The sequence below is a fragment of the Hyposmocoma kahamanoa genome, unplaced genomic scaffold (genome assembly GCF_003589595.1).
Source record: "Hyposmocoma kahamanoa isolate Upper Pololo Valley unplaced genomic scaffold, ASM358959v1 224, whole genome shotgun sequence".
NCBI classification, from domain to species: domain Eukaryota; kingdom Metazoa; phylum Arthropoda; class Insecta; order Lepidoptera; family Cosmopterigidae; genus Hyposmocoma; species Hyposmocoma kahamanoa.
In genome coordinates this window covers 6149974-6175232 of record NW_020653743.1, presented here as the reverse complement: position 1 = coordinate 6175232, position 25259 = coordinate 6149974, and the positions used below count along the sequence as shown (strand labels likewise).

Here is a 25259-nt window from a genome sequence, read left to right as displayed (position 1 = left end):
TTTAAAATCTTGCTAATATAATAATGTATAGAGGTATAATAATATCATTCTTAGAAATAAATTATAATGTACCAACATACGGCACAAAAAAGAGGCCACACTTCGTACAGATCGAATCAAGCCTCACGTATGCTGAGGAATTCCAAATTCAAAAACTATAATGATTGATTGTCAACCAATGACAATCGCGTATTCAAATTCCTTTTCCAATTTGAATTTGGAACGAGTTCTTTTTCCTGTCAGGTCGCGCGTGTTGCCAGTAACGTTTCCATACTATGGGGACAATAAGCCATTATTGTTTAATCGATTTTCTCATACTTTAGTGTTTTATTGTTCAAATTGATGAGTAATAATATAATATTTGTTTATGACTTAATGAGCTGGTTAGGCGGAATGAAAAACCTTTTAGTCTAAACTCTCATCAGTACGTGAACATCCCATTTGCAGAATAATTCTTCAGTTCTCTAACCTAACCTAACCTAACCGATGAATTTCGATTCATTGAACTGAAAAAAGCCGCACACGTTTCCAGACAGCGTTTGAAAGGGAGAGTTCATGAACTCTATTTCTCTTTTTATAAAAGAAAGATCTTACAATAAAGCTTTGTAACCGCCACATGTAACAGGAAAGTAACCCAATATCGGCCGAGTGCCTATATGTATTCAAACAACTGTTCCTTCGCTTAAAAAGCCATATGTTTATCTTATAATTACTCCTCTGCCCCTGTGTGCGTGTAAAACCTTACGTGGGTGTCTAAGTACGTAATTAAAGTATGGAAATAGTAATATTCGTTTTGAAGTGTTTTCTCTATAAAACAGTCAAGTGGCTGGGAACACTCATAAGTCGATGACCCCGAATTTTTTTCCCTTCTGTTATAATAACAGCTCTGTTTACCAACGTCTGTTATTGGAGTTCCTTTTTTAAATATTCTTGAAATTTCAACTTTATAGACTCGGAGAATTTTAAACTTGGAACGGTTCTAGGGATGGTGATGTTGTTACTAAATATTTGATTGTAAAAATTTTGAAGCTTTTTCTAGTATGTTTCTAATGGAAAACAAGACAAATTGTTTTTAGTTGTTACCATGTTGCTAAATACTAGGACCGGTAATTTTAAATGTTGCGATATTTGACTCGAACAGTTAGTGAGCTCATTTATCTTAAGGTGATCCGAAACTGTCTATTTTGTTTGAAAAATGTACGCGGTTGTTGAAACTAGATCACTTGTCTTTAGAAAATCGTGTGGATAGCAATTAACTTAAGTGTTTCTAATCGTTGTTAAAAAGCACGCTCTACATGAACTGCCTTAGAAAGAGCTTTTATTAATGAACATTTCTTGTACAGCCAACACAAGTTCTCTATTACGTAGTGCATTGTAAAAAAACTAGGACAATGGCCCACTGGGCTCGCCTCGCGACCAACCCACGGTAATTGAAAATAATAATTGAATTCGAATTAAGAATACGAAATCAGAATATAATGCATTCCATATTTGAAATTCGCGCGGCAACCGTTCCTACGCGCTGTTCTTTTTTTAAAATTGAAATTTGAATTCGGAATCGTGTGTGCTCTATTGTGTGGCAAATGGAATTCTTTGTAATATAACGTTGCGTATATTTGTTGGTGTACAATAAAACCGATCTATCGGGAACTCTTATGTAATACAATTAGCGGTAGTTTGTGAGTTCTATGCCAACTGGACGTGTATGTGGAACGGGCCTGACGCAAATGATAGTTCATTTTGCAAAAATATTGAATAGAGATCTTTCCGGAGATAAGTTTTCATTTGCTAAACGAAAGTTGCATAACATATGGCAAGTACATAAACCCCTACTCAAGTTCGACCTAGAAATTAAATGGTAAACAAACTTCTTAGAACTGAGTAGGTAATTAAGCTTACGCATAGGATTCGCTGCAAAGTTTTATGGAATGAAGTGAAGTGTGAGTATAGGAATGTGTTCGACTCGATGTGTATGTTTGCACGTAAGCGTGTGTGCGCGCAATCGGTCGAACGTGACGTGTATAATAATAACAATACACTTACACCGGAAATTTATGAATTTAAATGAGAAAGTGTTAGGAATTTAATGACGGAGTTCGAAGTAAACCGCTCAGTATCTTCCTGGTGCGTTCTTACATAAATATTGAGCGGTTTCTATGCAAATTTTTAAAGTATTGTTTACGGTATAGACGTCTTTTTATATTTTTTTTAATTACGGACTTCCGCTGTTTGTTTAAAAAAATATGCGGCACTTGAGCGCTTGGTTAAACAATGCACAAAGAAATAATATTTCTTTTTTTATGGTTTAGAGCGATTGACAGTCTTAATGATTTGAAGAAATAAGGAAATGTAACTATTTTCCTGGATTTAAATCGCGTGTATTTGTTTTTTTCAAACAAACCGACGTTTCGGGCCCTTTATAGGTCCCATGGTCACGGTTGACTGACAGTCAACGGTTTGTTTGAAAAAACAAATATACGCGGTTTAAATCCGGAAAAATAGTTTAATTTCCTATGTGTAACAATCGCGAAAACCTAAGAACTTGAAGAAATAAATTAAGAAATAAACATTAGGTACAGTGGTTACCTAAAGTCTCGTAACGCTACATTGATTACAGTTACATTAAATGAATCGCACAGTCTGTATAGTCTTTCTTTAGATTCTAGAAAACGAATGCGACAACGAAGTTTTATTATAAAACTGAACAATTGCCTAACCTAATGTTCAACGCTCATACCTAATTAGGCTACATATGACAGCTACAAGGCGTGGTCTCTTATTATATACATGCAGTGACACACAGACTCACAGCCCGGTAATTCTCCTTTGTATGCTAATAGAGAATTATCTAGCCACTCGAAATTGTAATCTCAAAACTTGCTTGGAATTTCTTCATCTCTGTTGTTTAAGATTTGTTATGTTGGTACGCCTTGATGTGCTTTTGTCAGATCGCGTTTGCCCGGTTAATTGTGCTGTCTGAGTTCATTCTTTTTTTAAATATTATCTGCGTGAATGATGTCTTTGAATTTTGGTATGGTAATCGAATTACGAAACAAAAGACTTTTGGTTGTTTTTTTTTTAAAAAAGAACCTTTCTAAATGTGCGTTCGAAATTTATAGTTTATTCAACTGAAACGACACATTAAACATTTTCATAAATTGGGTACAGTACGTACATATTAATAGGCTGTAAAAATCACAATCAAAATCATAAATTTGTATTCACTGTGGCCGAATAAAGGCAATAGGTAGTTAATATACTTCGAAGTTAATGTTCTTATTTCTTTGTCAAAGTCATTGTCCATTAATTTGATTGTTTCAGCTCTGCTTCATTGCATTAAATGTTGGATCTATTTCAAATGGACCCATTAAAAAGAGCTTTGTGCAATTTTCGCTACCATTTTGAAACTAGAACGACAACGTATTGACTCGTTTGTTTTTAACCGACTATTTTAGAAAAGGAGGATCTCTATATGAAACGAAATAAATGTTACTATAGGATACTGCCTCAATTCGCGAAAACTATCCCACCGGTTCCATACATATTGATCGAGTAGGAATGAATATTTTGTACGGAAGAGCTGATTTTATTTTCGAGTTTTTAGCACGGTTCTCCATAGCAAAAACTCTTCGATTCCATTTACTGTATTTTCTTACGTTATTTATTTATTTATGTTGAGTACGCGTGTTATTATTATTATTATTTTAAAGAGTTTCAATAAATTTAGTTAAACCTCATAGACAATTACTGCTGTCATAATCATAATAAAAATTGTCTGGTTTCAAAATAAGGAAATAACCTGTAAAGGAAACGACGATAATAACTTCGACGTATTGTCTACTTCTAGAATTTTGGGACCAGTCTAGAAAAGTTCCTCGTAAAATTTGGTAATACTAATCGCTGGACTACAGGTGTGCTCACATACAATATTGCCAGATGGTTAGTTTTTTTACATTTTTCGTAACTTTTGACCGCTGCAGCATAATATTTAGGTAAGTTTTGTTGGTAATTTTCGTAAATTTAGAGAATGTTGACTATTTTAGTAGCAGTAGAGCTCCTTGTGAAAGAGTTCGTTCAAGGAAGTACTGCCACCTTACCTATTTTTGCCGCCAAACAGTTATGTGAGCATTACTGTGTTCCGGGTTTGATGGGTGCTGGTGAAATTAAAGGCACATGGGACTTGTTAACTTATGTCTCAGGGTGACGGGCACAGTGGCAGTGCCCCTCAGATATTAGCGATTTAAAGCTCTGAGTGGCGCTGCAACTGTTACGCACAGCGTGTAGCTTACCATCAGGCGAATGACTTGATATAAGAAATATTAATTTTATTCAACTATATTATTTTTTATTAACCGACGTCAAAAAAGGAGATTCTCAATTCGACTGTTTTTTTATTGTATGTATGTTACGCGATAACTCCGGCAGCATTTGTGAACCGATTTTGATGATTCTTTTTTTTACTGGAAAGACCTCAGTAGTGAACCCATTTATATTTGAAGAGAATATTTCACCTCTAATGAAGGCAAACTAGGGGATAAATGGACTTTTGAGGTCGAATTTTTTAGTACTCTGTACTGAGATTATTGTAAATCCTAAATAGTTTACGAACGCACCCAAATTAGACACTGGAGTAACATAGAGATGGCGCAAACAAAAAGGAAACCCACCAATTATTGTTTAAAGCTTGTTTGTCATGAGCGTACCTACGAATGCGTAGCTTAATTTGTGTACAAGTCTGTTTGAATGTTTTAGCAACACAATTTGTACGTAGTAGAAGCGTTTTTTTATGAATTAGGCGTATTTTTCGATATTATGATACTAGGTGAGGGGATGAACAATATTTGCTTCTGGAAGTAAGAGACCCACCTGTCTAAGGCCGTTGCAGTGCCACTCAGAGCTTTAAATCGCGCAGATCGCTGCCCCTGCGCCTGACACCCTGAGACATAACAAATCCCATGTATCTGTTATTTTAACAGTACCCTTACCCTTCAAAAGCGGAACGCAGTAATGTTGAAATTCCTGCTTTGCGGCAAAAATAGGTACAAAAAAGGTAAGATGGCAGTACTTCCCTGGACGAACTCTTTCACACGGAGCTCTACTGTATATGCCAAGTACATATTACTAGTCCCATGTGTCTGTAATTTTACCAACGCTCTTACCCTTCAAAACCGGAATGCAGTATTGCTCACATTACTACTTGACGGCAGAAATAAGTAAGGTGGCAGAACTTCCCTGGACGAACTCTACTGCACCTAATTACCGTCAACTCTTATATTTCTTCATTTAAAAAAAAAACTTAAATACAACTTTAAAGCAAAAATGTAAGTTTTCGATTCTAGAAACGTAATTTGCAGTTTTTTTTCTTTCTACTTTTATTTATTGTTCTTTTTAAATCTGACAGCCCTGGTTAAATATAAACTATTTTATTTAAATGTTTGTATAGATAACACCAAACATCATGAAACAGTGGCATTTTAGGGACCTGTAACGTGTCATTCTTTATTTAATATCTAGGTACTTACTTTATTTATATTGTTAAGAGTTAAATCGATAGCTTAACTCCCCCGTCCATGTGGTATGGTGAAATTGACGGAAACCGGTGCTGGTCTCCATCGTAAGCCGACGTTTGATACTTCGTGGTGCGGGCATTAAGTCTAATTCCATTGTGTTATTGACGAGTTAATTTTATTACAGTTCTGATGCTTTTTAGTGATGCAATAGAAGATTTAGTAGAACGTGAATTTCTAGTGGGCTGTAGATTTATTTATTATATCTTATCATACCTTTAAAAGCATTATAATTGCGACAAACACTTATAGATAAAAGCAACATGCTAAAACATAACTATCTAAATAAATTTCAAAAAATACATTTTTAACATACAACAATAGGACTTTAAATGGATATATACGTATATTACTTTTGTGAAAAGAGTTCTTATACCGAATTCAATAAGAAGAAGAATTAACATTATTTAAAGAATTAAGAATTTTTTTACGGGTATTGAGATGTGAGTCATGGTGAATATCAATAATAAGAAATTATTTATCGTCCCATTCAACATTGCAACTGGCAAATTAGAACCAAATACGATTTTACGAAAAGGAACACTACTTAAATGGGATTAATTTTGTTGGGAGGATATCGTATATCGTCTGCTTAAAGGTAAAACCACATAAGTGACATTTTCCACAAAACAATTCCAAATTATGTACGTGTTGTATTACCATCTTTCTGCAGATAAAACTCTCATTGATTTTATGGCTTCTTTGTTATTGATTTTCACCTGCAGAAAGATAGTGATTTTCTTCCCATAACTATAAATGTCACTTATGCGATTTTACCTTTAAATAGACGATATGCACGGAATTTGAATTTTTGAAGCAACTGAGGACAATTCACTTTATGATGAAACATTTTTGACACAAATGACAAATCCAAAAGAATTCCTCGATTTTAGATGTGTTTTTTCCCCTAATTTATTACGAATATTATAATTATTATTTTTATTAATTATTTTATCAGTTATATAGGACATAAGAGTTTGTAATTTAAGATTTTCCAGCCGATTAGTGCACTATCGGTGAGAGCAAACTGGCTCGCTCGCAAGTTCTACTGCTGTGAAGATTACGCACTTTAGAGCTTACTGCACACCACTGTACGCTGGTGCACTGTGGACGAGTTACGCTTAGCGCTCCCTGAATGCTCTGCGTGTGCAATATAACAACGCCTTCATGGCGTTGTAGGAGTTGTCACGATTCTGCAATACCTCAGCCATGTTCACTGATGCGCGCATAGACTACGTAAAAATCGGCGTCGTTACTGAACAGAATACGTGTCAGCTCCAACAGCCTCCTGAAGACCATTGCAGAGAAGAGTTTTTTTATCTTTTTTTTAAATTAACAAGTCGTGCGCCTGATTTTAAGCGACACACCTATCCGCAACAGTTGCAGTACCACTCAGAGCTTTAAATCGCAAAGGTCTTAGGGGCATTGCCCCTGCGCCCGTTTCCCTGAGATATAACTTGACAAGTCCCATGTGCCTGTAGTTTCACCAGAACCCTTACCTTTCCAAATCTGAATACTTCCCTGCCTTAGGAGATTAAGCATAAAAATGTTATGTACAATTTTTTTATAGCCCCACAATTTCGTTTGTTTTAAAACTCTGTCGCGAAAAGTTGTGATTTTGCTGGTGTTAACCAATAGTGCGAATTTGTGACACACTTATTCATGGAAAAACAGTAACAAAATAAGTATAGTTTTACTGTACCCGGCCAAACATTAGGTGCACAAACATTAACAGATTAGGTATAACACGTTTTTGTTTTTGAATAAATATCACCCGGGCAAGGACATATAGATCTAATAAGTCAGTCAATAATTTATACGCGGTGATAGAGATGTTAAAATTAATATAACAGAGAATTATTTCCTTATAATTGGGAAGTGTCAACAATGCTTAATTAATGTTAGGCAATATTTTTATTTATTTATTTTGCCCGCACAAGTCCAAAAGACTTTGCTAAAATGACATAAGTTGCATATTGGTTTACGTATGGCCAAAGAGGGTTCGGTCGCATTGGTATTGGGATTTTAACGGCTTCACTGTCCTTGCCGATCTATGTTGCCATTGCTATTTTTGCTAATTATCTATTTATTTTTTGACAGTATTGCCAGTGTTGTTTGTGGAATCATTGGTTTCGACGTCAATACTGAGTCGGAAATACAGAATAATGAGTGAGTGAATGAATACAGAATATGAATGCCATCGGTTTAGATTTATTGTAAATGGAACGTTGTGGTTATTCTTATGACCGCTAGGGGCACTGTACAATTTATCATATAACACTATCAAATGTTTTACGCAGACGCTAGTCTAGTCAATCGCGACTTCCAAGACCGTAGAGTAATTAGCATTTAAAAAAACTTGACACGACCTTTGAAATATGAGCAAAATATTAAAATGCAATACAGTGTGTCATATGTGCGAACGGATTGCGTAAGCGCAGTGCAAAGGAAACGAGACAATTATCCATCCTTTATTAATATTTGCGGCAGGCGCGGGCGCATCGCGGATTATGAAAATGGCACAAACATGTTTTTAATACTAAAGTGGATTTCATTTTGTTAGTCCATTCCTGACTTGCCCTACGTGAAAAAATGCATTCCTAGATATGCTAATACTAATAAATATTAGACACATACGTTGCTCTTATGGAAATCGGAAACAACGACGATACCACAGACTTCGAAACCCGGGACAATATTATAAAGTTAATTTTGTTTTCTACACCGACCAGGCCGGGAATCGATCCCAGAGATGGCGACACCATGAAAACCAGTGTCCAAGCCACTCGATAACACGGTTCATCTATATGGTATAGTAGTAAATTGACAACTTGTATTAAGACTGGGCTTCCCAAATTTCGTACTTTTTTGACATTTATGCTGAGTCCTACCCACTTGATGAATCTTAAATTTGGACATAGATTTCATGAAACATTTTTCTAGTAATTAATCAAGACACTTACACAATACAATACTTTTTTTCAAAATCATACGTGATTTGAAGTTTAACAAATATTTATAAAATATCATTTTAGTTAGTAATGTAACAATTAATACAACATAAAGAAAATAAGGTGTATTAATGCTAAATCAAAGGACATTTGTAAGTAAATATTTATATAAATATTATATCCAAATTTTTAACTTTATTGAATGTCACGATAATAATAATAAGCGCACACACTCAACATAGCCCCGCACTAGGAAAAAACCCTGTATCACGGGTGCCATGGACACACACATAGACAACCACAAAGTACACCTAAACTCACGAGAGAATAAATGTAGGCCATACAAATATTTCGCCCGGCCCGGGAATCGAACCTGGGACCTATGCGTGGCAGTCCGGCATAGTAACCATTTGGCCACAGAGGCAGTTTGGGTTCGAATCAACAAGGCTGAATGAAGAAATAGATTTCTCACAGATGGCGCTACCGCAAAAAAGTCGTTAAAAACCAAAAACAAAGATCTGCAACAAACACAGAAAAATTGGTAAGGTCCGCTAGTTCGTTCCATGGCTTAGTTAGCGTAGCGTCTGCCACCGTTTGCTGGAAGACGTCAGTTCGAATCCAGCCGGATCGAAGGAATGTTTTCTTAGTGTTCGATCTTTATAATAATAATATATATATCTTGTTATTATAGCTAGTTGTATGTATCTGCCTTCTTATTCTTTAAGATTCCGAAGTAATTATAAAAAATCAAAATTGACCGTTTATACTGGTTTAACAATGTGACGAAGTAGAAAATCAACATGGCCAACTGACACTTAATAACAGAGCAAAACATAAAAAGACATGTGCCTAATTGGATAGTTTGTATTTCTTTCTGCATTCTGTACTATCTACAGGAACCGTATGGGGTGTAATTAAAAAAAATCAGATTGGCTCTTTGCAGCATTGGGATAATTTATAAGAGCATAAGGATAAATTATAAGCCGTGGTAGCCTAATGGTTTCACCTACTGTCTCACAAGCAAAGGGCGTGTTAACACCTCTGAATATTCGAAATTTATGTGCAAAATTTATGTACTTTTCGGTGAAAGAAAGTTTACAACGTGGCACTGCCATCTTACCTTTTTTTTACAATTGGTAAGCTACACGCCTGTCTATAACAGTTACAGTGCCACTCAGAGCTTTAAATTGCAAAGATCTAAGGGGCTCTACCACTGCACCCGTCACCCTGAGACATAAGTTGACAAGTCCCACGTGCCTGTAATTTCTCAAAACCGAAACACATTAACGCTGACATTACTGCTTGGGGGCAGATATATGTAGGTAAGGTGACAGTAGTACCCTGGACGAACTCTTTCACAAGGAGTTCTACTGCTTCTGTCGCCAAGCAGTAATGTTTCGGCTTGGAAGGGGACGGGTACTGATGAAATTACAGGCACATGGTACTTGTCAACTGTCAACTTATGTCTCAGTTTAACGGGTGCAGTGGCAGTATCCCTAAGTTTGCGATTTAAAGCTCTGAGTGGCACTACAACTGTCATGGATAGGCGTATCGTTTACCACATGGCGCAAGTCTTGTTCGTCCCATCACTTGGTATTATAAAGAAAAAAAGGGGCAGCGTAACTATGGACTAAAACCTCGTCTGAAAGGAGTCCCGTGATGATGATGATTCGTTTCTAAATCGATTTTAAATTGAGACATTGATATAGAATAGAATAGAATAGAATAGAATAGAATAGAATAGAATAGAATAGAATAGAATAGACATTTATTGAAACGCCACAACACAGATACAAAAAAAATATATTGATAACACTTAAACAAGCGAAACATAATAAAAATAATTAATAAACAAAATTAAAAATAACAAAATTAAATTAAAAAAGAATATAAAAATAAAATAAGATAAAAAGCAAACAAACTAAATATAACGACTACAAATGTTGTACTGTCATTTGTGCAGTTGTGGCGTACGCAAAAGGACTTCATTCAGCTTATGCCACAGCCGTAATTGACTGTGGCGCTGGTTTTCAATGAGCCCTGAGCCATATCGATGTTTAAATCTTTTTTTTAGGCAGACAGCCACTAACGAAAGTATATTTAGCTAAAGTTTGAAAAGTTTAACTAAACTTAGCTCTCTCGCAAAAAAATCACGCAATCACATTTAAATGATGATTTATTAGGAAGATGTTTCTAGATTAGTATATTGTTGATTACCGTTGAACTAAGTGACCTTTATAATATGGGTATTAATAAAAATGGCCATTAGGTGGCCAGATTGTTGGTTTTCATGTTTATCTGCTCCGTACAAACGAGGTTTGCTCCTATTTAGAGTATTATGTAAAAATAAAGTTGAGTTTATTTTTATGTAAAAATTACGTGACATGTGGTCAAATATCCGTTTTAAACAGCATAAGATAAATATCAAAATTCTATATTTCAAAACAGTTAAAGTTAGTTAACATATCGGATATATCGGAACTCACCCTAATGATGCTTGGCTAAAATATTTTTAGACAATTTCAGTATTTTAAAACTGGGTTATGGCTTTTTATGACATCTCAAAAATGATTTTGTCACAACCGCGTTTTAGACAACATACGGAAGTACTATCATATTCATCTATTTTGTTGAGAAAATACTCCACTAATTGTTATTGAAACAATGATGAAACAAATCGATTCATCGGAAGAACAAAGTCCGATGTGATTATACAGCGAAAAGAGATTAAAACATAATCTCGTTATTCAAAAGGCCTACATAAAGGTGTTTTCAGATTTTTTTATGTATTTATTATTTCGTTTCGGAAATACAAAATCGAACAACAGTCGATCTTAACTGTGGATATCCGCAGTCAAGAACAATAAACGAAATGTGCAATATCCCGAGAATAAGCAGCATCTTGGACACAGGTCTTTGTTCTACGGATGAGTCGAAATATAAAGAAAAAGCCTTCGATCCGAGTGTATTCCAATCATTAATAATATTTTGGACTATCTCGGTCACCTTGTCGCGGTGACCCAATTTTATTCATAATTAAATCCAAGTATTAGTTTCCAGTATTTAAGCTTTTATTGTACCTTACGTGTACATTTTAAATTGTTGTCCAATTATTTTGGGTTAATATTCTACCTTTATTAAGGTATAATAAGTTATAACCTCAAATGGCTTTGGTTGATTCCGCATAACAGTAAAAGTGTACAATCACTTTGGAAAACCTGACACCGTGAAAACATGATTCCTAAAAATTTTCAGGACAGAAAAAGAAACACGAACTTACCTCGATATTTTACAAGAAAACCGCTGTGTTCAATAGGTGCTTTACATATACCAATGATTTTTTTATTATCAAGTGAACTAAATAGAACACGTATATTGTACACTTTATACACTTTTCAAATAGCTTTAATTTCGTTTGTAAAAAATAAATTCTCAAAAGCCAGTGTGCCTGCCGCTCGACCCAAGCAAAAAGGAACCGTATTAGTAAGAAAAAAATTAGAATTCGAGATGAGGTGGTATAGACCCTTAAGGTTAGACTAAGTGGAGACGATAGACGTTGGTTCTAGTCAATTTTTCTTTAGGTTTGTTTGATTTTTGTACATAAATATTGTATATGTATTTAGGGTGATGGCACCAATGATCGATATTTTTTGGGGATTTAAAGAAATTTGAAATATTTTTTTTCACCTCACTAGCTCGGAAAGACTTTCTTTCTCGTTAGAAATCTGCGCGCAAAAGCGCTTTTTGCACGCTAGCGCGGAAAAGGTTTTTGAAATTCAAAGCTAACGATGGACTGTGGTGCACCTAACTTTTTCCTTCGATGAAAAAAAATCATAATGACACGTTAACTACGTGATTTGTCATACATTATTTATGTAATTTAGATCCGTAGGTATATTTAATTCTTTATATGGTTGATATTAAATTGACCGCGATAACTAATTTTGTTTATTAAATTATTTTAATTCGTCGAAGAACTAAAATAATTTTAATAAACACACAAAATTATAATACACGCAAGAATAAAAATTGATAAGATGCAAATTCAGAACGCATCTGAAGATAAACTTTTTCTTTTGAATAAAAACAAAATAGTGACGCGTTCCGAAACGCAATTCGTCATAAGTACAATAAGTACTTAGATAATATTAATCCGTTAGTATAATTTATTCTTATTATTATTGACATTAAATTGACAACGATAACACTAGTTTTGTTTTATTGGATTATTTTAATTTGTCGAAAAACTGAAATAATTTCGTTAACCACATAAAATTATAATACAAAGAAGAAGAAAACGTATGTGGTGTAAATTCAGAACGCACCCAAAACTAAACTTATTTTTTTTCAAATCTTCATTTTAATTACTTGAATTTCAATATTTTGGATTAAATTGTACTGTAATAAATTGAAAAGAGACAAAACATGAGCGAGTCTGAGTCTAGCGGTGATGAAAAACTGATTTGTTATATTTTCCTCGTTATAGTGAGATGAAAAGTTGTGTGTTTTGCTCGGCAGCAAAGTTGTTTTGCGTCTCGTGGCTTGAAACCCTCACTACGGTCAGGATTCAATTTTTCGTAATCTTAAATTAAATCTCCTAGTTAGTTTTTTGTAATCTTAGAATCGTATTCTAGAACTCTACTCCATGCTCAAGTCAGGACTTGAGTTTGATTCAAAGCACTAGAAATTCCTTGTAAAAGTCCTTGCCATTAGAGTCGTATTTCCAGTGCTTCATACGTAAGTCTACTCAAATCCTGACTTGAGCGTTGAGTACAGTTCTGGATTTGCTTGCTCAAGTTTCAATACAAGCACTCGCGCCAAATAACAAATTTGCAGCCTTGCGTAACAAATAACTATTTTGTTTTTAAACATATCGCACCTCCGATAAGACACAGACTAAAATGAAAAAAAAAATGTGTTCCTAAACCATTTTTAAAATGCAATTTATACGAAAAAACAGAGACGCATTATGCATTCTTTCACTTTGTTATGGAGAGCGTTAAACATTTTAAAGAGCTCTTCAAATGTAAAGATATAAGCCTCAAGAAAGGTGACGCTGTAGTATGTTTCATAAAAAAATATAATAATTATTAGCAAAAAAGACCTAAACTAGAATTTCTCTAAATCTCCAGTAATGAACACCAAAAAACACCTATTACCGGTAATCGACACTCATCAATAATGAACACCTAGTAATTGACACTTACTAATAAGAAACGTTACTATGTTGTCCTAAATCTTATTAGAAATGAATTTAAAAAAAAAGGTGTCGAACAGTGGTGCTTGTCGGTCACTGCACCATAAATATATATTTACAAAATGCAACTCCTAAAGTATCTTTCTTATACTTCTCATAAGAACCAGCCTTAGAGCGTTTGCTCACTACGTCCGATTCGATTGTCATGTGAAGGTGTATTCGTATTTCTCGGATTGGAATCAAACTTAGTGCACAAGCGACATCCGAAGTGGGTCCGAATTTTTTACATTTGTATAGTGTCGATGTATGTATAGAATCAAACGCAGTGAGCAAACGCACTTACGAGTGAGAAATAGAGTTTAAACAATATATCGATTTGAAGTGTAATTTGATTACATACGACATATCAATAAAAAAATAAATAAGTGCAAGCAGGAATAACCCGAAATATTTCAACCAACTGATCATTTTCCTGTGACAGAAGGACAGACAGCCTGACGAACGATAATGCGATGTCTCCATGCACAATGTGTGTAGAATCCTTAATCTCCAGACGTTGTAAATTATTGTTCTAAGCTTGGCTCATTATCCGAAGCCATTATCAAGTGTTCGCCGACTTAATCGTCACTGTTGTTAGAATTAATTTATGGCTTACAATATATTTGTGGAGTCGTTACATGGTATTAAACAAACGTTAGTACACTAACAATGTTTCTACTTTGAATTCACATACTTTTTTATATGATATCAAGTGATGAGATGAACAAGTTGTGCGCTTGGTGGTACACCTATTCATGACAGTTGCAGTGTACTCAGAACTTAGGTTAAGAACTCATGGAGCGGTTTTCACCCGCGCCCGCCGCGGTTGCGGGACCGCGGCCTTCGAAGAATGTAGAAATGTATGCAAAATTTAGTAGCACATTTCACGACTCGTTTTACGCCCGCAGCGGAGACGGTTGGACGCCGCCCGCGCACCTTGCGGTCGGTTCGTGGGCGACGCGTTGCACGCGCGCGGTTTGGATCTTTCCTTCCCATGCCATTTTGTGACTCATTTTCGATTTGGCAGCGCGTGTCAATTTCTCAAGTTATGGATGTTGATGTCGATCAATTAATTTCCTACCAGTTACCATTTATCTTAAAAGTTCTGAATAAGTAGATACGGACATCGGAAAAAAATTAAAGAATTGGTCTTCATGTTTTTTTAACTCATTAATAAGAACAACGAATAATCCGTAACGATTTCTTTCCTGAATCAGAGGATGTACCCAGAATCTTTTAGGCCTTCTTCTTTTAATTCTTCGATGAAGTAAGTATAACGCGATAGCTCGTTTTTGATGTGAGTCCATGGCGACGTCTGAAACTTAACGGATGATCTCAATCGATCCTAAATAACCGTGCGTTTGCGGCCCGTTCCGCAACCGCGGCTACGTGATCGCACAAACTTGCGGTATCGTGAGTGTTGAAATAAAACAGCTGTCCCGCAACCGCAGCGGACGCGGGTCAAAACCGCTTCGCGAGTTCTGTCTCTTTAACATCTGAGGGGCAAATGCATGCAGTGTAACGACGTATTATGAGGTTTTTTTTATAATATCAAATGACGGGACGAACAAGTCGTGCGCTATAGAACAAGTCCATAACAGTTGCAGTGCCACTCAGAGCTTTAAATCACAAAGATCTGAGGGGCGCTGGCACTGCGCCCGTCACCCTGAGACATAAGTTGACAAGTCCCATGTGCCTGTAATTTCACCATCACCCTTACCCTTCAAAACCGGAACCACCTGAACACAGTAATGCTGATATTACTGCTTGGTGGCAGTACTTCCGTGGACGAACTCTTTTATAAGGAGCTCTACTGCTATTAAAATTTGTTCGTGAGGAAGAACATTAAATCCCAAATAGTAATGAGTCTCCTATTACACCAAAATGTCATTTGAAATCAATATTAAGGTCAAATAGGACGATAGGACTTAACGTCTTTTGCCATTGTACGATTTTTAGCATTCTAAAGCAATTATATAAAAACATCTAAATTCCAAAACATGGACTTAAGTCCGTTACCTCTTACCGACAGATATACCTCACTCTGTAGAAGGTATATAAGCTCAGCAGACACTTGAATCAAAAGTAAAATTACTAAGAAGATGACAAAGTTTTAAATCACGTAGATAAGAATTCACTAAGCATAAAAAAGATCTAATCTTTCAACCACACTTATGAGAAACAGTCTAATTCAAATATATTTCAAGAAAGTGAGAAATACGATTCCAGAGTCCTCTTACAGGCAGAATGTTACGAGCTTTCAGCGTAACAATTAAAAAAAACACCCAATAGGACACCTGCGTACACGCCGTTATAATACTGACTGGCAAGTTTAAATCTTATGCCGTTTGTGAAAAAGGATAAAATGTAATATAAGTCATTTCTTTGTTAACGCATGCGTTCCAATTTCAACGAGATAAAGGGTTATTTACACTAGAGTTGATTCACATTTTTTATGACTTCATAAGTTAATGAAAAATAAATATGAAATACAGCACAAATGTAACGATAATTATATAATAATAATAATAAAAAAGAATAATAATCCACTATTCCAGTCACGTCCGTATGTCACTAGCGACGACGAATGCCGAAAACCAATACATAGAACAAATCGTCTATGTTTTGTAGAAATTTCTTTTTTTTTCTTTCTACAAAACATAGACGATTTGTTCTCTCAATTGGTTTTCGGCATTCGTCACCGCTAGTGACGTACGGACGTCTGTAGTAAAGTTCGTTTCCCAAATTGGTCCTACCGGGAATTGGACCAGAGAGGTCGTTTGATGACATCGATAATAATTTTACTTGTTGTTTTGGTTGATCAAAGTCATGGTGTCACAGTTAACATCCATTGCGTCTAACTAACCCAACCTCAAACTAATTGTTTTGCGAAACGAGTTCCACGAAGCGTCATACAGTTAACAATAACATTTTTACCCGTTACTTATTAACTGGTGTTATGTTACTTATTACCGATTCGCAGATTTGTGCGTAGGACTCTGGAATGCTGCTTGGTAGGTCTAGGAAACATGGTGGTCTTTTTTCAAATATACACGCTCTGCCCTCCTTATCATAAATAACTTAATAGCAGGTTTTAGCTAAATTGAGTTATTAGAATATCTGGAATCAGCGCAAGGAGATCTACAACCCTCTATAAGAGCTTTTTTATATCTTATTTAGTGTCAATTTTATTGTTTTCAACAAAATCAGCGTAGTTGACATTTTTCAAAGAAAAAATCTTTAGTGCAATATATTTTCAATTATCATAAATGCGTGTTGCCAGCGATGACCTACGACTCTGAGACGTGGTCACTTACTATGGACCCCAAAAAACAGCTCAAAGTCACTCAACGAGCTACGGAGCGAGCAATACTCGGCATTTCTCTACGTGATCGAATCAGAAATGAGGAGATCCGTAGAAGAACGAATGTCACCGACATAGCTCGAAGAATTAACAAGTTGAAGTGGCAGTGGGCAGGGCACATAGCTCGTAGAACTGACGGCCGTTTAGGCAGAAAGGTTCTTGAATTGAGACCACGTACCGGAAGGCGTTCAGTGTGACGGCCCGCTACTAGATGGACGGATGACCTGGTAAGAACGGCGGGTAACCGATGGACGCACGTCGCTTCCGATCGGCTGGTCTGGAAATCTTTGAGGGTATAGGCGAGTTCAGCGGTGGACCTCTTCCGCCTGAAATGATGATGACGATGATACCATAATACTAGTGCGTTAGTTATGACGAGGGTAGCGCTCCTATTGACATGCTTTTTCTCTTATGGGTAAGCGAAAACTACGGACATTGGCGGATACTACGGATAATAACAATACGCCACAGTATTGAGCGTGAGACGCTTGCAAGATGAGAATTTAAAAGGAAAAAAATAAAATGGAGTAATAAACAGTAGAGTTCCTTGTCAAAGAGTTCGTCCAGGGAAGTACTTCTTCTTATCATATCGATGTCGCACTGTAATGGTTGCCATCGTACTTACTGCCACCTTATGTATTTCTGCCGTGAAGTAATAATGCTCACATTACTGCGTTCCGGATTGTAAGGGTCGGGGTGCTTGTGAGATTACAGGCACATGGGACTTGTTAACGTACATATCAAGTCGTACGCCTGATGGTAATCTACACGCCTGTCCATAATAGTTGTAGAGCCACTCAGAGCTTTAAATCGCAATCTGAGGTGCACTACCACAGCGCCCGTGAGACACAAGTTGACAAGCCCCACGTGCCTGTAATTTCACCAAAGCGCTGTGGCAGTGTCCTTCAGATCTTTGCAATTTAAAGCTCTGAGTGGCAAAGTATGACATAATATTAAATTATGAGTCATGTATACATAAACTTAATTATTTCTACATTTATGCGAATGATGAAAAATACAATACCAAGTATGTAAAACGGCTCTTATTTCGTTCCACATTATAGCTGTGAGTAATACAAAGATGACGCGTTGCAATCTAATCTTTATTAGATGGCAATAAAAAAGAAATTATACATTAACTGGTTTCATGTGATACGTGGGCGATCCCAGACGCATTCTCAGCAATGCACGTCTAGCGATGAAGCGTTACTTTACATAAACAAACCTGGCAAATTCCTGCAAACAAATTCCACAACAATTAAACACGCCTTTATAATAAACGTATCATATCGCCATATTCAATTACATAAAAACAAAATACTTAATGACTCGCTGAAAATTTGAAAGAACTCGAAAAAAATATGACGCAGCGAGAACAAATTCGGATTTAGTTTAAAAATATAAAAAGAAGTTGAGTTCACAACTGAGAACGATTCAAATCTCCTAATAAATCTTAAAGCAATACTAAAATTATTACCCAAAAATGATTAAAAAATCACAAAGCCAGTAGTCAGCCCTAAAAAAAGAAATTAAAAATTCAAATAAAAGAACGGATTCCTTAAGATAATGCTTATTCATTCCACATTTAAAATCAAATTTTCAAATAAAGAACTCGAGGCGGTCGATCGGGCGAGTAAGCAGAGTGAGACCAAAATATAAGAAACATATAAATCAGACAAAGATGGATAGCTTATTATGATTGACAGCTGAGAACGGTTAACCTTGAAATATTTGAAACATTATATTATTATAAAGTACACTATCTTCTTTGAACACAGGAGTAATGTGGTCATTCAAGACTTTTTGGTGTTACACACACACGTTCAGAAGTGAATCGAAATTATATCTTATTATTAGTTTTCCTTTGTCCGACCTTTGAAATGACAATTACAAGTTATTATTGCTGTAATAATTGGCGTCTTATTTTCTAGGTTACCTAATTAAAAATAGCTTTTGTTTCGAACCCTTCCTTAAATTGTTATACACAATAATATCCGCACGTAACACCAATCTAATGAGGCAGGCATAATTTTTCATTAGATACGGTCATTGTCACATTTCTAAAGCTAAGGCAATGATTCAATTTAACTTTGAGCTTCGGTTGATATACGGAGGCCTATTGCAATATGCATTGGAAATAATAGGATTACCTATTTAGCTTTCCAATTAAGTTTTAAACATTGCGTATACGTAGTCCTGCCGTTTCCTCTAATGGACGATGCGAATCTGCATTTTTACTTGGTCGAGTTTAATCAATATAATAATACAATGTCCGAACAACTCGTGTGTATATCTCTCATTACCCGTATGTATAATGACGGCGGCGGCAGTCGCCGCTAGATGTTCGTTTTTAGAAACGTCGAGTTTCTCCGGAACACGTTTTAAATCATAATTCGAACGCCGTTTTTGAATTTAGAACGTTGACTTTTTAATTCTTATTCTGTGGCTCAACAGAATGTTAAGTAAGTGTTTTTTTTGTTGCTGGCCATTACGGGCCGTAGTAAGCAAATAGAGATAACTACTGGTTTTAAAAATTTCCGCTTTTCTGGTTGACAGCTTTTAAAACATCGCTATTTACGGCCAGTTAATCAATTAGTGTCGGGAATGCAAACTATTACAAGTTTGCGATAGCTATAATTTCTTATCGACTTTAATTAAATTTTTGATATAGTTTTTTAGTACATCTTTTTTATAATTACATATGAAGCAATAATACTATGATAAATAAACGGGAACATAAAATGCCGACTAACTTGTCGTAGAAAAGCAACTGAAATTCAAAAGATTTCGGTTATCACTTTTCCTAAAATAAAATCATGTGTTTGTGTGCTTCCAAAAAAAAAAAACTATACAGCTAGTGCTGCCGACCGTGCATTACCTCATAATTATGGTTATTAAGCCCGATGCTAAATCGTGAGGCATTAAGACTGTTTTAATCATTTTCGACTTAGTCTAGTTCACGACCTCTTATAAAAACAACCTATAACAATAATATTATGTCAAAAGTTAATTTCTAAACTACTTAAATGTTAATTGTGAATAATAAACTTTGGTAAACTTTTTTACAAAATTTAAACTCAGGGTAAACATTTCGTAATATAAATTTACAAAAACAAAGTTTTTTTTATGGAATCAAATCGGCATTGTTACATTTAGTAGTTAACTAGCGAGGAAGCTTGCGTGCGCAGTTCCGCTTCTGTGCGTAGAGCTACGTATCTCGTAGACATGCTACGAGTGTTGCGAAAGTTTGTACCGCAATGTATGTGTCAGTTAACGCTTTTAAGCTATATAGCTTCTTAAATATTTATTACAAATACTCTCAATTAAGCGGTTTCCTACTTCATATAATGTAGTTTTTTAAAAGCTCGTATTGATTGATGGTTCATATACACAAAACTTTTTAATTTAAAACACCCAATTTACATATTTATTAGTTACCAAACTGTAAAACTAATTATTGTTTTTATTTGTAGAAATATAAGATTTAAAAAAAGCAAAATTCATATCTTTTATAATGTTTATTATATTGCCATGTCTTAAAACCTTCTAAAGTCAACGCCATTCGAATTCATTCACATTTCGGATTCGATATTTGAATATTCAAATCGCGCTAATCGGTTTTATTGGTGACTTTACGGCCTATAATGACTACTTGGTAGTTATTTTATACGCTTTAGCATATCTACTGTCTGAAAGTTGGAAGAGTCCGATTTTTTAAATTGTGTTCCGTTGTAAGTTTTGTTAAATGTTGTTTGAAATTGTAATGATTATAAGGTAAATAAATTAAATAATAATAAATAATAAAATAAGGTAAATAATTGTTTCTTCATTTAAATATTTTTTTAAATATCCTGTTCTCACCGCGAGTAAGTAAGTACCAAAAGCCTACCGGAAATCGAACCTGGGATCTTATACATCCAGCGTCCACAGTGCAAACCGTTGGGCCACAGAGTCGTTCTATTTTACATAGTATTTACTTATTTGCATATTCATAAATATATTTGATACACTGCCAATGCCGTTTATTTTGTTTTTCTAAATTTGACACTGGCATTGATAACAAACAGCCTTGTTGTTGTTTAATACTGAATCATATTGAAATTGATAGCTAACAATTCACTGTAATAATAGTGACATAACATTCAAAGTTGCGTATTTGTTGATTAGAAAACAAATTAGATTCCTTTTGAAAGGGTTCTATTAATGATAATATAACTCGAAAATGAAATTAACTATGTGCTGACACAATTTTAATTTGTAAGGGAATAATAGCTATTACGGATTCTATTAAATAAAATATATTATCATGGACACATCATAGTAAAATATATTTAAAAATAATTTACGTTTGTGTCATGGAACTCTAAAAGAAGAAAAAATATTTTGGAATGATTAATCGAGTGTCGTAATCAAGTCGATCGATTCTAAATCGATATGTAATTTAATTAGACAGACTAACTTCACGTGGGAGTTCATATCTGTTTTCCATACATTAGGCTAATTTCAAAACAGCAACTTTTCTACACAACAAAATTTATTACGGCTCTAGGCAAACAAAAAAAATACACGTGGGTTGATATAGGTATTATTTGTAACTAGTAATTTCGAGTAATATTTTATCTTCCAAACCAAAAATTATTCACGATTTTGGCTAAAATTTAGAGGTTTTTGTTGAACAAAATTAGTCTATTGAGTAGTTGCGAAAAAAATGCGTGTATAATTTTATACATTCCTAATAAAACCTGTTTAAAAGTTAGAAGCGATGTTTATGGTATGAAGAGTCCCATTAAAGTCTTTTTAATTAAAAATGATAATGTGCCAAACAACCACACTAATTGCCTGGTCTCAAGCTAGGGAATTCCCTGTACTATGAGTACCAGAGCAACGAAATTTATTCTGGGGCACTTCCCAGAATACTTAGTCCTAGACTGGACCAATTCAGAAAAGTTCAATTCCTAAATTGGTCCTACCGACAATCAAACCCGGGACCTCCTCATCCAGTGCCCAAATCGCAAACCGTTGGGCCACCGAAGTTGTCAAATTATATCCCACTGCTGGACACGGATTTTCTCTAAGGAGAGTGTTCGGGGAATATAATTCGATGATCCAACGCGGGTTGTGAACTTTCTTCGACTTACTGCTACATATTCACAACGGTACATAAATTAAATTTTACACATCAGATTCAAACCGACGACATCTCAATCGAGAACCAACCATTTGCCTACTGATCTGCCACTTTTAATAAAATTAAGCAATTTATGATATAAGATTCAAATTTCCACAAAGTTTGAGTAAATTCTGGATCCTACTTTTTTCATCAAAAAGGTTATATCGCGTCTTGTGTTTATGGTAACAAAAACAATTCAATTTCAGTCTATGGTTCTCTTCTCTCTGTTTTCAATGATACTCGGAAACAAGTAACTTACTGATAAATATATATAATATAAAGTTTCAGTCCGTTAAATGTATTTTGAATGACGACCAGACTTAACTAAAGTACACTTAAATAAGAATACAATATCTTACAACAGTAATGGAGGTACAATTTTGACTAAAACTAATTACGTACAACATAACATAGAACATCAAATTATTATAATACCATTTGAGCTAAAAGATGATAAATATGGGCACCGCAATGTCGCCTCTTTGCTGTAACAAAGCTACATCTGCGAATTTACAACTTTCCAGGTGAGAGGTTTAAAGTTACTAAAAAACAAAAACTACTTAATTATAAAAATTAGTCGATAACAACGACTTCAATCTATAGACAAAAACATTCGCAGCAACTACATGTTCAAAATATAATGTGTTGAATTTTGTGAAATAGTATCAGTACCGTACTACCGTGACAGATGTGACAGTCTGTACTTACTGGGAATGAGCTAAGCAGGCAGGTAATGTTTGCCAATGATCCATAGTTGGGGAGTTAACGTAAAGGCACTAGCAAAGTCGTTATTTGTTGCACAATACATTTCATTTTGCTTTGATCCAGAGGCCTTCCGCTTACTATTTATAATTATTAAATAATTAAAAAGAAAAACTAAGTAAAAGATAACAAAATATAGTCGAGTTGTTGAAATTATTGATGTTATGTTATGTAGTTTCCCTTGCGGAAAGACAAAAATCTTTAGACCATGCAGCCTAGTCCTTTTTTATATTTTTAAAATTTATATATGGTAATTTATTTTGGCGTATGATTACATGTGATTTTATTACGCCAAGGTTACATTACAAGCCCTTCCCTTCCCTTACTTAGTAGTTCACTAATTTATTATAGCAGGTAACGTTAATTTTAGATAAGAGTAAGTGACAATTAAGTTTAAGCCGTTAATCTTCCAGATAAAATTCAGTTTTATCTAAAAAAATATCTCAAGCTCATTGCTTTTACTGTTTACAATGTTACTAGTTTTTCTTCTTTGCATACCATTACCTGGAAATAAATAGTGATATTCAGAATAAAATGAGTACTTTACCATTTCGCTCCAACTTAAAGATGACAAATGAATACATAACTAGAAGATTACATATACAAAAAAAGCGAAGAAGTATATGCGCCTGAAGTGATCACGATTTACCAGTTTTACCACCCTAAAAACCCAATAATTAAGTAATTACATTTCATTTAAAACAAAAATAATTACCGTCCTTCGAGTACCGCGGCCATCTTGAATCGACCATCTTTTATCGATCAATATTAATGCGCGCGAGTGTCTTTTATTGTTATTATTGAATATTGTTCTTTGAAGGTTATGTTCTAAAAGGACTGTATCGCGTTTACGGGGACTCTTAAGGATTAAGTCAAACGTGTTAAGGATAATGACGCCCTTTAAGTCATATGTTTTTTGTTATGATGTGACCTCATCGAGTTGATGGATTGAGTCTTGTTTAGTTTTTTGCACACCAAAAAGAGGTAATTACAATTCTGATTACAATACATTTACAATGTTAACACATACATCAGACACAAAATTTTAGATATTGCAATATAAACTTTATGTGCACGGTGTTTAGGCTCAATAGGCCTATTGAGAAATAGGGGATTCTTGACACTCTACATCTAGCCTTTACCCACTGTACAAGGTATATCTCTATCACAATAATATAATCTTAAAATTGTCTTTAATCTTTCGAAATCATTCTAATTACAAATCCTATTAATCCGACCTTTAACATTAAAAAATCGATATAGAAATCGCTTTTGAATTCTATAATCGGTAATCGGTAATAATGCTTCAATTAATAGTCTAATCATCAGACAAAGGGTGTTGGTAACACGATTTTTGTTCTAACAATGGACAAGTTATCATTGAACCGAATAGTTTAAAACTTTTCAAGGCTCCTGGCTGTCCGTACGCTATTTGGAAATGTCATAGCGTAGTTTAAAGCATTCACGTATGTAGCCATTAACTTGTTTTGTACTAGAGTATATACAGTGACCATTTTAACTGACTGTGACTTTGACGTTTTTCAATATATAGTCTTATTTATGTGTGCATATAAGAGTGGTTACACACGGCGACGTCCGTAAAATGTGCGATTATATCGATACACTTGCGATTTATTGGCGATTGCAATGATGCAAACCCGCGACTGCATCGATACAAACGCGCGTTTGCATCGCAGCTAAAAGTCGGTGTGTGTAACCGCTCTTACAGTTAAGTTAATAACTCTTTGCATTATTTATTTTAAAAGCAGTAAAGCTCCTTGTGAAAGAGTTCGTCCAGGGAAGTACTGCCACCTTATCTATTTCTGCCCCAAATATTAACGTGAGCTGAATGACGGTGGACGAAATTACAGGCACACGGGACTTGTCAACTTACGTCTCTTCTTACTTATTCTTAGTAGTAGATTTTAATCAATGTAACCATTTGAAGTATAATTTACTTACTTGTGAAATAAATATTGACTTGGAGTTCGAGTTTGTATGGAGGAAACAAATATAATAATAGACTGGCGGACCACCGAATGGTAGGTATTATAAAGGTTACTAGTTCAGTGGCAGTCAACAATATTGTAATCCAGAAACATGTTTATAATAAATCATCATTTAAACGTGATTCCGTTAAGTTTTTTTTTGGCGAGAGAGTTAAATTTTAGCTGTATATTTTCGTTCATGGCTGTTCGAATGGAAAAAA

At 34.9% G+C, this 25259-nt stretch overlaps 1 protein-coding gene across 4 annotated transcripts in view; it reads left to right on the top strand.

Annotated features, from left to right (window-relative positions):
• The window catches only part of LOC113228166, a 168871-nt gene that overhangs the window by 62397 nt on the left and 81215 nt on the right, over positions 1 to 25259 (top strand). The window lies entirely within an intron of this gene.